Genomic DNA, 13,949 nt, shown 5'->3' with positions numbered 1-13,949 from the left:
TGATAAAAAAGGGAAGTGGCCAAATGGCTCCCTCTCGGAATAAATGCTTTGAGGAAGCCACTTAGGACAGTGCTTCTTGGCCATGACCTGGGACTCACCATCGCCTGAATGAAAACAGCTTCTGTGGTAGGACTAAGGACAGGTTTATAGAGGAATGGCAGCTCCTTTCTTAAGCAAGTGCTCCCATCAGGCAGATTGGCCACCTCTCCCGAGCCTCACGCATAGGTAATTGAGGCTTGCAAGAAGGGAGGATGTGGAGGCTTGGATTAACCTAGGCCACAAAGCCGCACACCACTAGAACTGGGAGACTAGCCCCAGCCAGAGGGCCTAAGATCACGTTGACATTTGGGGAAGACGGTTGAGGAACCACGCAGCCCCCTTCCAGCCTCTAGCACATTCTGTCCCCTCCTAGTTGGGCTTCTGTTCTTCATTGTAAATTTATCAACTTGAAGTTGCTTAAAATAGTTTAGTTTAATAAATGAGGTGAAGGCTCAATAATAACACTTAAAACAATACATCTAGGAAATTTAAATCACTTCTGGTTTTTTAGAGGTACTACTTCTAAGATAAATATTTCTATAAATATTCTCGCTATAATGATGAGTAATGGGGAAAACATTTTAACCTAAATACATCCACTGAACACTACTGAACAAACCAACTTAAGTTCAAGGCTCTAGTTGAAGACATTTTTCTCTCTAAATGTGGTGAGCCCTGCTGTCTCCCAGGATTCCTAGTTAGTCTTGAGGATGCTCTTTCTTTGTAGCAGTACATTCCTGATGCCATTCACCATGTTATGGTCACTGGCAGTGTTTGTGCTCCTAATACTCATTAAACACGATTATATTCCTGCTGTTTGCTTTTTCTAACTAATCCTGCACTTGGCCTAGACACTGGATTCTTTAATCAAATTAAATTGCCCATAGTTGGCCTCTCACTGTTAGAACAAAAGAATCACTTTTTAGGAATAATTTTATTAGTCAAGCTAGACAGACTCTGGCTTTGATCATCATTCTTTTCTTCACCTCCCAATTTCATTTTCCTAGAGCTCTGGTGGTCTCATAGTAAAAAGTTGCCTTGCCAACCCAAACACGGGATCAAATCCACCTAAATGGGAGAAAAATGGACAATCTCTCGTGACATTTACAGCCTCTGAAAACACATTGGAGGATCAGCTATGAACTGGTTTGAACTCAAGGGCATATAACAACTCTGGGAGTATAGTCAGTAGGGAGTTGCATTGCTGACCCCAGGTGTCACCTTTCCATCAGTTTGAATCCACTGTTGACCCATGGGAGGCAGATGAGCAGTCTCCTACCATGTGATTAACAGTCCCAGCTGGAGGGTCAGCTGAGTGTCAGCTCAGACTTGATCGCGGTGAGTAGTAGTAGTTTGTGCACCAACCATCCCCACCATCCTTCAGCTTTTCTTCCCAAGGCTGCCAGAAGACACCCATCAAGTCAAGTATCTTTCCCACTCACTCAAGAGGCTAATATTTTTTACCCTCATTCACACACAAATGTTCATTTGTTATGCCTCACGCATTTGGGAGTGGGGGGGAGGGGAACAGTTCAATTATACTAGACCTGAATGCTTCCCTCATTTTCAGGATGCTTAGTTTTAAAGATTGTGTACCAAAGTTAATTTGTAATTGACATTTCTTCACGCATATAGCAGGAGCTTCTTTTTGTGTACAGTCAAGTCATAACCAGCCCATAGCTGACCCTCCAGCAGGTTTTCCGAGGTAATAGACCTCATGGTGTGTGTGTGGGGGATTGCCCATCTTTCTCCTGCAGAGCAGCTATTGGACTCAAACTGTGTGCCTTTGGCTTGGCAGCACAGTTCCATACCACTAAACCACCAGGGTTCCCACCAGGAGGAGAAAGTACAAAACCTGAGATCCTCCTTGTCGCCCCCCCGCCATGCTCCTATGCCAAGCCTCCCTACTTTACTCCTAGAACTCTGACTATCTGAACATATTTTGTTCCTCCTCTTTGCTGATGGAGAGCGTTGTTCTCTACTGGCCAGTTCTCACCAGGCACCTTCACTTGGGCTTTCACCCCTTGGCAAAGTACACAGTATTTGCATATCTCTTGCCTTTTCTCTCTTTCCCTCTTAGGGCTGGCTCCTCCATGTGTGTTGTTTACATATGGTGTTCAGGCCACATACTCTAACCTAGGACTTGAATAAACTTATGCATACCATAAATCAGTAAGTACTGGTCTACACCTTCTACTTTGCTGGGCACTGTAGGAAATTATGGCATAATCACAAGGATGTTTATCACCCATGTAGGGGAAACAAATTGCAGGTCACATGAATGTTAAATAGTGAAAAAGAACAACCCCAAACCACTACCATTATCAAGTCAATTCTGAGTCATGACATTCCTCCATTTGGATTCCAAGTGGTAAATCTTAACAGGAGACCACAGACCATAGGTGTGTTGGAGACAGTGAGATTGGCACATGATAGAGCAGTGCCGGAGGTGACTTGAATGCATACAACAACAACATTGTTGCAAGTATATCATAACTTTTTTAAAAAATTGTGTGTACCAACAACCTTTTTTAACTGTCTTATTTTACTGTTGTTGGATACCATCGAGTCAGAACTGACCCATCGCTGACCCTCTAGCAGGTTTTCAGAGGCAGTTAATCACATGGGAGGAGATTGCCCATCCTTCAGCGGAGCAGCTAGTAGATTCAAACCATGTGCCTTGGAGATTGTAGTGCAGCTTCTTGCCACGAGGCCACCAGAGTTCCACATCAAACAACTTTTTGCAAATTTACTTTGTTACAGTGTTCATCTTACTCAAAACCTCATTGTTATCAACTTAGAGCTGACCCTCCAAGTTTTCAGAGGCTGTACATTGCATGGGAAGAGATTGCTCTTTCTTCCCAGTTGCTGGTGGATTTGAACTTCCAGAGAGGCTCCACCTTTAGGTTAACAGAGAAATGCAATACAGCCACGAGCACTCCGTACAACTTACTGACAGTACTTAATAGTCAGCTATGCAACCCTACCATTAACCCGTGTGATTTTTCCATCATAGTAAACCAAAAACTCATTAGTCTATAAGCAATAGCCCCCGCCTCTACCCAGTCGCTATCTATCTTGGTATCTACTAATAATTTGTCTATATAAATTTACCTACTTTAATATACATGAAGTCTGATAATAGCTATATTTTAGTGACTGACTTATTTCATCCAGCATAATGTTCTCAAGCTCCATATTATGGCATGTACCAAGCCTTTTTCCTACTGAGCATATTCTACTGACTCTGCTGGCATCATCTACAAGGGCTGTGCTGCTACCCTAAAGGCTGTAGGTCTCTGGCACCTTGAATCCACCAACCACTCCAAGGAGAGGTGAACAGTCTCCCATTTTGATTTATAGCCTCGGAAACTCAATAACAGGCCACCATGAGTTGAAACTGACTAGGCAGCAGAGTGTCTTAAAAATATTCTTGACACTGATGAGTCAAATGTGAGAATGGTTACCTATGGTGGACAGTGTTTGGTGAAGCTCCCCAATTAAAACAAGCTGGGAAGCAGGAGTGGCATCCACTTCCATAAGAGGACAGAAGTTATACAGTAGGTGTCCAGGACTTCGTAGAGTCGTTATGAGTTGCCTGCGATGGCACTTAACAACAAACGTGGTTAATTGCATCAATCAATGGTAATTAATGGGGGGTGTGTGATTTATAAACTTTGACTCAAATAAAACAGATTTTAAAAAAAAAAGTATTCCAGGGATATATATACCACTTCTCATTTGTTAACAGGCTTTCAGATGGAGTCCCTTCAGGTTTTCAAGACCATATAAACCTTTGTGCAAGCAGACTGCCATAACATTCACAGAATGGCTGATACATTTGAACTACCAGTCTTTCACTTGGCAGCCAGGCATTTAAGCACTGTGCCACCAGAGCTGCTTTACCACTTATTTTGAGTTGAAAAAAAAAATAGATGCACAGAAGTTGAATTGATCTACCAAACAAGTAGTCCTTTAAGATTTAAGTCAGAGAATAGTGAAGACAGAAGGGGTATGATAATACACTAGAAGTTTTCAAGAACCTTAGATGGCAGACTATTAAGATGCAAGGATTTTTGCCTTCTGGGTCAGTGGTTTCCACCTCCTCAGTCCTGGTTCTGTATGTAGTCCATGCCAAAATAAATAGGGCCTTCAGGCCTTCAGGCTGTCTGTATCTACAGGTTCTCAAAGCAGATTCAACCAGCTGTGGAGGGGGGGGAAATAACTTCCCAAAGCAATCACTCAAAAGCTGAGGAGGAGAGCAAAGTAGTCTTTACATAGTATTTCCATTTTAGTAGATATTATAATCTAGAAATAAAGCATATGCGCAAATATATGTAGGTTGTATAAGGGACTTGGGATCTGTGGATTTTATCATCCAAACAGATCCAGAAACCAGTCGAGGGATAACTGCCTAAAAGTTAAGCAGTTATTTCCAAACAGTATATGTGTTCTAACAACTTTGTGTTGGAAATAACAGTGCAAACCCTCATGGCTGAACTTTCAACCTAAATAGGCCTATCAGGTGGTTAATAATGCCAAAAACTGTGTGTGAAAGGGCAACTGCTATAACAAGAAAACATCATAGAAACAATGTATTAGGGCTATGAAAAGGTTTGAAACATTAGAAAAACTATAGAAATTAACTGATGGCATGAGAGTTGCCTTAAATCCATATACAAAAATTTTGCAGTGCTGTGACTTCTTGATGTGACTTTTGTAAGCTCTGGTCTTTGTAACTCTCACCAATCACATGGCTGGGTTTGAAAACAAGAAACAAACCCCAAACCCTCAAACTCATTGCCATTGAGTCAGAACTGACTCATAGCTGACCTTCAGCAGGTTTTTGGAGACTTTAAACCACACAGGAAGAGGTTGTCCTTCTTTCTCCTTTAGATTTGAACTCTCAGACACACAACTCCCTAAGGACTGCACCATCAGAGGGAAGTTGAATAGTTTGCTAATAACATAAATATGGTAATCAACGCACAACTCCCTAAGGACTACACCCCCAGAGGGGGGTTGAGTAGTTTACTAATAAATATGGTAGTCTACACTTTTGGATGTCTTTCTCATTGCCGTTGAGTCAGAACCAACTCATAGCTGACCCTCTTCTGAGTTTTCCAATTTCCCTATAGATTGCACAAGGAAGGCCATTGGTGTCCTAGTTCACATGGAATTGTGCTGCGGATCCAAAGGTGGCTCACCTCTGGTGGTTCAGATCTACCTTCAGCTCCCTAGGACAAAGAGGCCATTTCCTCCTGTTCAGTTTACAGCCTTGGAAAGCTGTCCAAGTGAGGGGCAGCTATGAGTCAGTTCTGACTTGATTGCAATGAGTTTTGGGATTTTTGTTTTGCATTCTTATCGGAGAGGATTACTCATCCCATGGAGCTACTGGTGAATTTAAACCACCAGAGGCACACAACACAGCCTCTGGACAACACCCTCTGGGCCACGCCACCAGAGTGCCCTGACTCTTTGGATGAGACTATACAAATAAGATGTGTAGAACATTAATGTGGAACTGGTTAATTTTGGCTTTTAAAAAAAAATATATGTGGACCCCCGCAATTCAATCCTGTGTTCAAAGGAAAGGTCAACTGCATTCTAAAATGAGTTTTTTCCTTTAGATTTATGTGTACTATTTTAATTGTACACTTTTTATTGTGATTTGAATGAGTTTACAGAGCAAAATGGTTTTTGACTCACTCATGTATAGTGTTTCATGACATTGATTGAACTCCACTCCACAGTGTAATTGTGCTCTTCCTGCTTCTGCCCTGTGTTTCCCATCTCCATCGGCCTCCTCTCCTAACCCTGCCTTCTGAGCTTCATCCCTGGGCTGCCCTTCTCATCCTTTATGGTTTAATTCCCTGGGAGTCAGTCAAATCCAAGTAGTAATTAGTATGAAAACTCAAAAACTTACTTTTGCTGGTCATCCTTTTTAGAGTGGTCATTAGTGGTAGCTGGGCACCATTTAGTTCTTCTGGTCTCTGGGTCATGGAGGTTGAGGTTCTCTCTCTCCTCCCCAACACCCCCCCCACCCCGCCCATTTCTGGATTCTGTATCCTGTAGCGTTGTCGCTATGAAGAAAGTAATTCAGAGGCTTCTGGAAGCTGGGCTCAACCAAGTGAAGGTTGTTTCCCAGGCAGCTGCATATTTGAAACAATTCTTTCTGCAGAATGCTCAACTTGACCCCTTGTTGACTGGAGTATCTTCAAGTACAAATCCCTTTAGACCCCAGAAAGTCTGTTCATTTTTGTAGTAAAATGAATCTTTCAAAGGTTTCCTAAACCACTCTTAAGAACCAGTGAATATTCAAAGGAGAGCTAAATATAAAGCCTGTACAAAAGCTTATCCCTACAACACATGTGCCATACTATACAGATTTCTACTTTTGTCAGTTTTTAACATCTACCTCTCTGAATTTTCATGAGTTTCTATTTCACAAGGGTAGTAATTATTTTATATACACTTGTAGCCACATATAATAAAGTCCTTGGTATAAATTTTTTTTCTCATTTCCATTGTGATGAAATCTTTTTGTGTATGGGCAATCTGGATTCTAAGAGAACGCTGGTGGCTTAGTTATAAGGAGTTGTGCTGCCAGCTCAAAGGCACACAGTTTGAATCCACCAGCTGCCAAGGGAGAAAGATGGGCAGTCTCCTGCAATTTCCTGCATCTGAAAACCCATTGGAGGATCAGCCATGACTCAATTTAATCAATGGAACATAACAACAATCTGGATTCCAGGGAGTTCTAGTGGTCTAGTCTGTAGGCAGTTGTACTGCTAAGGCAAAGACTGCACCCATCTGCAGATTCAAATCCACCAGCAGCTTCCAAGCAATTTAAAGTCTCCAAAAACCCTGGAAGGGTTACCTGTGAGTGATAGTACCAACTTGATAGCAATAAGAGAGAGAGAATATCTGGATTCTTTTTGTTGTTTCATTATAATTTTTCATCATGTGAATTTCTCATCACCTTTTAAAAAAGGTTTAACAAAGTTGATGTGACAATAGGCAAAAGTACATTCCAGTTTAAGGGAGCTCTGGTGGCCTAGTAGCAAAGAAGCTGCTTTGCAATCCTGAAGGTGTTCGGTTCAAATCCACCAGATGCTCCACCAGAGAAGGAGGGGGCAATCTCCTGTGCAAGTCAGATCTGATTTAATGGTACACAGCAAGGAAAAAAAAAAAGTATATTCCAGTTTAATATTCATTAATGCCACACTCCTGAACTAGGGCATAATACTAACGTCGCTTCTTTCACAAGACTTTTAAAAGTTAATCACTGGCACAGCTAGGGGGTTTGTGGCACAGCTAGGGAGTTCGTGGCACAGCTAGGGGGTTTGTGGCACTGCTAGGGGGTTCGTGGCACTGCTAGGGGGTTCGTGACACTGCTAGAGGGTTCGTGGCACAGCTAGGGGGTTCAGACCACTTCCCTTTGGTTGGGAGCTCTGGAGGTTTAGTGATAAGGAGTTGTACTGCCAAAGCAAAGGCTTATGGTTTGAATCCACTGGCTGCTCCAAGGGCAATCTCCCCCTGTGCAACCCACAGCCTTTGAAAACTCACCGGAGGGTCCGTTATGGATTGGTTCAGACTCCACGGAACAAAACAACACAACCCTCGCTTTGCCCACACAACTCCTTAACCAATAAGCAACCAGAGCGTAACCAGTAAGTGACCAGAGCATTTTTGGAGGTTTTTTGGTGGTGGTTTGTTTGGTTGTTTTGTTTTGGTTTTTTTTTTTGGTGAATTAAAAGATGATTAACTCAAAGGGGGAAAAAAATCACATGACTATGAATATGAAGACAAACAAATGTAGATTCATCACAAATACAAATGTATTAGTCACAATTATGTACGAAAAGAATACACTGTAGTTATGTTTTCCATGTAAGCTCACAGTATCTGTACTGAAAATGTCTCGAAAATTAAGACTACTAATAATATAAATGAGAAGAATACTACACTATGAAACAGAAGATACAGGGTTCAGAGGGGAGCCCATCTGGGAAAGCACTTTATCTAGCCACTGAAGAAGCCCATGAAGATAAATCTCAATCCAACCTGGGGTGCTGGGAACATCCTGTCGGTGATATTCTGCTCCCCAGCCCCTGACAAAACTCATTCGAATAGGGCACATTTTGGTGAGCTCACACACTGCCTCAAACCAACCCATGGTTGCTGGACTGTGCCAGGAGCTGAGTAAATTCCTGACTGTTGAAAATTTGGAGGCTACAGCTGCTGGGAACCTTACAGACAGTAGTAGGATGAAAGCCATGGTCAGAGTTGCACTTCCTATAGTGTTCAAATACGCTGCTGTTACTGCCTGTTCCTCCCCACCAACATGGTGCTGATGAAAACCTTCTCCAATATATCTTCTTGTGTTTTCAATTGTTGAATTACAATTAGCATTTGACAACAACCCCAAGCAAAATTGACTTTTGTTATTTGAAGGATCTGTGAATACATCTACCGACACACTTGTAGAAGATGCAAGAAAAGGCTTCCCCAACATGATTAGCTCATAGTAGACAATTGAACACCAGTGTTTGGGCTGCTGGATGTACTGGGCATAAACTGAAGAATCATATTGCTTGTGTCCCTAGGCTGCAAATTATCTTGACTCAAATGATCATCGGGTGGCATATAAGCAGGAGGAGGGTAACAGCTGGGAGCTGAAATGGAGTTCCTAGTCCAGAACTTGCAGGGGAGTTGAGAGACGTGCTTCTAACAGGAGGAGGTGAATAAGGGCTGTTTGGTAAAGGGGGGGGAGAGTGTTTTAGGGCTGGTAGAAAGAATCTGGAAACATGGCATTTTGTGGCATAGGCAGTTCATTGTGGCTTAGGTTCATTCCTAAACTGAACCAGAAGACTATGTTGTAGGTAGAATTCATTATGACAAGGTGCTAATACTGGAGGAAAGCCTGGATTCTCCACTGTCTTATAGTGGTATGAGTTGATACAAATTTCTTTTTGCCTATTCAAAAGGAAATTCACAAGTATCTAATGGCTTTAGCTCATGGTGACTGCAAAGCAGGCCAGCGCCAAACTCAACAATATATATTATCAGGTAGGCCTTTTCTGTGAGAATCCTGCAGGCATCTATCCAGAGACCTTGTTTCCGGCCCAACAATCACTTTATTGCTTTACTAGTAAAAGAAAACAAGCTGGCCATTGACATTATTTGAAATAAGTCTTCAGAGACTTTCTTGTAACTCAAAGTCAGTGGGTAGTGAAAAAAAGATCACAAGTGAGAAGTCATATGCAGCTCCCAAGCAGAAGTGCCAACCAAAGAGGAAGGAGTGGGATTTATCTTCATAAGTGCCATCACTTCTTTCACTCATTCAAGGCATTTTAGCAGCTTGCCTGTGGGACATGCACCAGAATCTGCATTTTTGTCTCATTGTTGTTGTTAAGTGCCATCAAGTCCTAGATGACTCGTAGAGACCCTATGAACAAAAGACCTGAACACTTGTATAACTTTAATTGTTTCTCCAAGTTCATAGATACTTTACCAAAACAGTTCTTGCTAAAGTCATCAGCGACATTGCTGTGAGTAAATTTATCAAACTTTTTCAGTCCTCATTCTGGTTTCTAAGCATGTGGGGACACTGTTAATTACTTCCTTGAAATGTCCCTTTTCTTTAGCTTCTATAAAGCAATACATTGTTTTCTTCTTATTCAACTGGTTCTATTTTTCTTCTTCTTTTACAAGTTTGGTGCAATGAATCCCACAAAATTAGTAGGTGCAAATAAGATGGTTTTTTGTTTTGTTTTTAGAATTAGCCCGCTGGACTCAGTTTAGATGATCCCAGTTTTGCTGGTCAAAGCATCATAGTCAGGAGCAAATTGAACATAGGCCTTCTTCTCTCTTTGAGGCCTAATCAAAGTGTTGACCTTAGCCACATCAATGTCATAGAGCTTTTTTACAGCTTGTTTAATTTGATACTTGTTGGCCTTGACATGCACAATGAACACAAGTGTGTTGTTATCTTCTACCTTCTTCATAGCTGACTCAGTGGTCAGGGGAAATTTGATGATGGCATAGTGGTCAAGCTTGTTTCTCCTGGGGGCGCTCTTCCGGGGGTATTTGGGCTGCCGTCGGAGTCTCAGCATCTTAGGTCGCCGGAAGGTGGGTGGCATGCGGATGCCCTTCAGGACTGCCTTCTTGGCCTTTAGTGACTTTGCTTTGGCTTCAGTTTTGGGAGGGACAGGGGCTCCCTTCTTTGCTTTCAGCACCATCTTTGTAAAAAGGGCAAATAAGATGTTTGTGGCTGACCAGGATGTTTGAATACGTGCTAATAATGCAAATAAGATGCATGGAACCCTAATTAGAAAGTTGGTAGGTTTTGCTAACCTACTAGGCTTAGAGAGTCAACTGCAGATTAGAAGGGCCTGACTTCTACAAGAAGAGATACATGTACAGCTTTTTCTTTGGAACAAGGGTCCCAATGCTTAAAATCTAGACCCAGGAAACAGAATGATAACACCACAGATGATGTAAGACAGTGAGAAGCTGCAGATAAGCAGTGGAAGCAGAACTAGAAGATTGATGCAAAATGGTACACAGTTGGTTTCCTGACCCACAGTCATGATGGCTCCATTAGGTCTGCTGACCCATGGAGCAGGAGAACTGAGCACCTTTGGGCAAAAGCCTTCCCAGTGGCATAGAGTACCGATAGGCACTTAATGATGGAGTGAAGGCTTTTGTTAACACTTCCTCAAGCAGGAGAGACCAGGTCAAGGAGCCAATGGTCTGAGCAGCCAAGAAAGGCCTAACTTAGAGGATGGGTAAAAAGCCGTTCCAACTGAAGAACTGTATCCGGAGATAACCTTAATTCTGGATTGTAACTTTTTACTTTTCTCAGTATACCCTATAATTATGAATGTAAATGGAGTCTGGGAATTCTGCACAGTCATTGCAACAAATTATTGAACCCAGCAGAAAAGTAGAAAGCATTGTGGGCTAGATAGCTAATATATGAATTGGTGAAAAGGTTGGAGGGTGGAGATATGTCTGACCTCCACCTCCTCACAGGGCCTTGGGCCAATACTAATGGTGATTCTTCTCCCCTCTCCTACAATGAAATTAGATGAGAAGGTTAGACATCTCTGCACCATTTTCACAGGATTCATCCTTTTCTACCTGGCATTTAAATACTGATTCTCATCAACGTGTGAAATTAAGCTCCTCCTCTTATTTCTTTTCCTTGGCCCCATCATCCACAGCACTGCCTATTACAATTTTTTATTTCTAGCACAAACTTCTTCATGCTCTAAATTCATATTAAAAAAACCAAGCAAACACAAAATCCACTATGTGTGGGTCAATTTCAACACATAATGATCCTATAGGACAGAATAGAACTTCTCTGCAAGGTTTCCAAAGCTGTAAATCTTTACAGAAGCAGACTGCCTCATCTTTATCCCTCAGAGCAACTGATGGTTTCAAACCTCTGAACTTTTGGTTAGCACAATGCTTAATTAACTGTGCCAACCAATAATATGATATCTACTCTTGGGGGTGTTTTTAGGTACCATCGAGTTGATTATGACTCATAGTGACCCTATAAATGACAGAACTGAACCTTGCCCTATCCTGTGCCATGCTCATGAGTCTGATATGCTCTAGCCAGTTGTTAGTCACTATGTCATTTCATCTTGTTGAGAGTCTACCTCTCTTACGTTGACCCTCTACCCTTCTCATCATGATGTCTTTTTCAAAGAAACTGGCCCCTGAGAATAAACTCCAAGTACGTGAGATTTTTTCACCATCTTTGCCTCTAGGAAGCGCCTGGTTGTTCATCTTCCAAGACAGATGTGTTTATCCTTTTGGCATATTTAATACTCTTCACCAACACAAGCCAAAGACATCAGTTCTTCTTTAGTCTTCCTTATGCTTTATCCAAACTTAAGAAGAATATGAAGCAATTGAAAATACCATGGCTTGGACGGATGCACTTTAGTCTTTAAACTTTAAAGATATTATTGCTCATTAGCACTTTAGAGAGGTCTTTGGCAAAGTAGATTTTCCAATTGTGTCTTTAGATTTCTTGATTGCTATAGCCATGGGTGTTGACTGTGGATCTGAGTAAAATGAAATCTTTGGCAGCCTCATCCTTTTCTCCATATATCATGATGTTGCCTATTGGTCTAGTGGTCAAGATTTTTATTTTCTTAATTTTTAGACAAAATTAATGTTGAAGGCTGGAGTATTTGATATTCAGTAAGGGTTTCAAATCTTCTTGGTTTGATGGATCTCTTTTTTATGCCTTTCTTGATGTGAAGGAACCCTAGTGGTACAGTGCATACCATGTGAGGTGTAACTCTTTATAGGAGGAAACTGCCCATTTTTCTCCTTTGAAACAGCTGATGGATTCAAACTGTCAACGTTTTGGTTGACAACCTAGTACTTTAAGCATCATACCACTAGGGCTCTTATAACTCCCACCAAATGATTGGGTGGAACTCCACCAATAAAGTATTTGTGACCTGCTGAAGGAATTGGACAGGTTGATAATAATGCAAATAAGATGTATGAAACACCTCTGAGGATAAGGCAATGGGCAAGAAAAAAGGGTATATGGAACCCTAAGGAAGGTATTGGTCAATTTTGACATCCCATTAACCTTAAAGAGAGTCAGTCTCAGAGCACAAAGGGGGCCTTATTAGTACCAAGAAAGAAGAGCTAGTAGTGGATTTTGTCCATTGGATCCAGAATCCTTGTACTGAGACTCTCCTAGACCCAAGAGACAGAAGCAGTAGAATGAGACCAGCAGGGAATGGCAAAGTGAGCTTTCCAGTAGAGTAAGAAAGGCTTTGGCAGAGGCTTCTGGCAGAGTGAGGTGACTGTGGATATTTATAACCAGAGCTAAAGAACTATGTAATATTTGGATAAAAGAAGTCAGAGGCTTGGCCAGGCTGATGCAGAGGTCCAAGATACCCAAGAGGCAGAGAGCTGTAAATCAGGCTGAGAAGCTGTCCTGACTAATAAACTGTGTCCTGAGTTATTCCTGATCCTAAATGAGAAACTGCTACTTTCCTAACAAACTCCTTTGAAAATTACTGGGGAGGCATCCGACTTCCTCTAACTTCCCAAGGGGAGAGAAGGATCATTATAATCTTCAGCAGCTCAAGGCTGATTCCTGTGAGATAAAGTCTAGACCTAGCTCCAGTCTTCAACCATTTAGCCAATTCTGATACCATCACTATTCTCATAGCACACTCTATGGCTTTCTTAGTTGGATAATTCATTGCAATAGCCAGGAACAACTCAGACTACACTCACATAAAGTTTATTAGGGAAGTTGTTACTATGTGTCTTCTAGTTGGAACTTATGGCTGGTCCTCCAAGGGGTTTTTAGAGGCTCTAAATTGCACAGGAGACAGCCCACCTTTCTCCCTTAAAGCAGCTGTAGAGTCAAACCACCTGCCTTTGGTTTAGCAGCACAAATCCTTTCCACTAGACTGCCAAATCTCCTATTAGAGAAGTAACAGGTTACAATACAGCATCACAATTACTCAGGATAAAGTTTCTTTGATCAGTACAACAATGAATGAATGGAAATCCAAAACCTCTGTAAATTTTCACTGAAATTAATAACAAATTTAAATAAAAAAAGAATTAAGTTAAAGTAAGGATGGCGATGGATTTATAACTGCTCAAGCTAATAACACTATATCATGGCATGGAGGAGCAATAGTGGAAATGTATCCACATTTACAACATTCCTCTTACCAAAGCCATTTATGGAAAATAGGTACTGCATTGGAACATATATCTCTGGATTGGAAATTATGATATTGTTAATACTTCTAGCCGTAAGCTTAAAAGATTATAATGTTCAAAATTATTTGTTATACATTTGCTTAAATTTTTCCCTCTTTTAACAACTGGGATCTAGAGGG

At 41.5% G+C, this 13,949-nt stretch overlaps 1 pseudogene; it reads right to left on the bottom strand.

The window, feature by feature from the left end:
* Nucleotides 1-8,008: 8,008 nt before the first annotated feature.
* Nucleotides 8,009-10,634, bottom strand: LOC102873866 (annotated as a pseudogene).
* Nucleotides 10,635-13,949: the final 3,315 nt, after the last annotated feature.

This window comes from Elephantulus edwardii, unplaced genomic scaffold (genome assembly GCF_000299155.1).
Source record: "Elephantulus edwardii isolate Elephantulus edwardi_28Jun2011 unplaced genomic scaffold, EleEdw1.0 scaffold00026, whole genome shotgun sequence".
NCBI lineage: Eukaryota > Metazoa > Chordata > Mammalia > Macroscelidea > Macroscelididae > Elephantulus > Elephantulus edwardii.
This window is presented reverse-complemented; position numbering and strand designations above follow the sequence as displayed.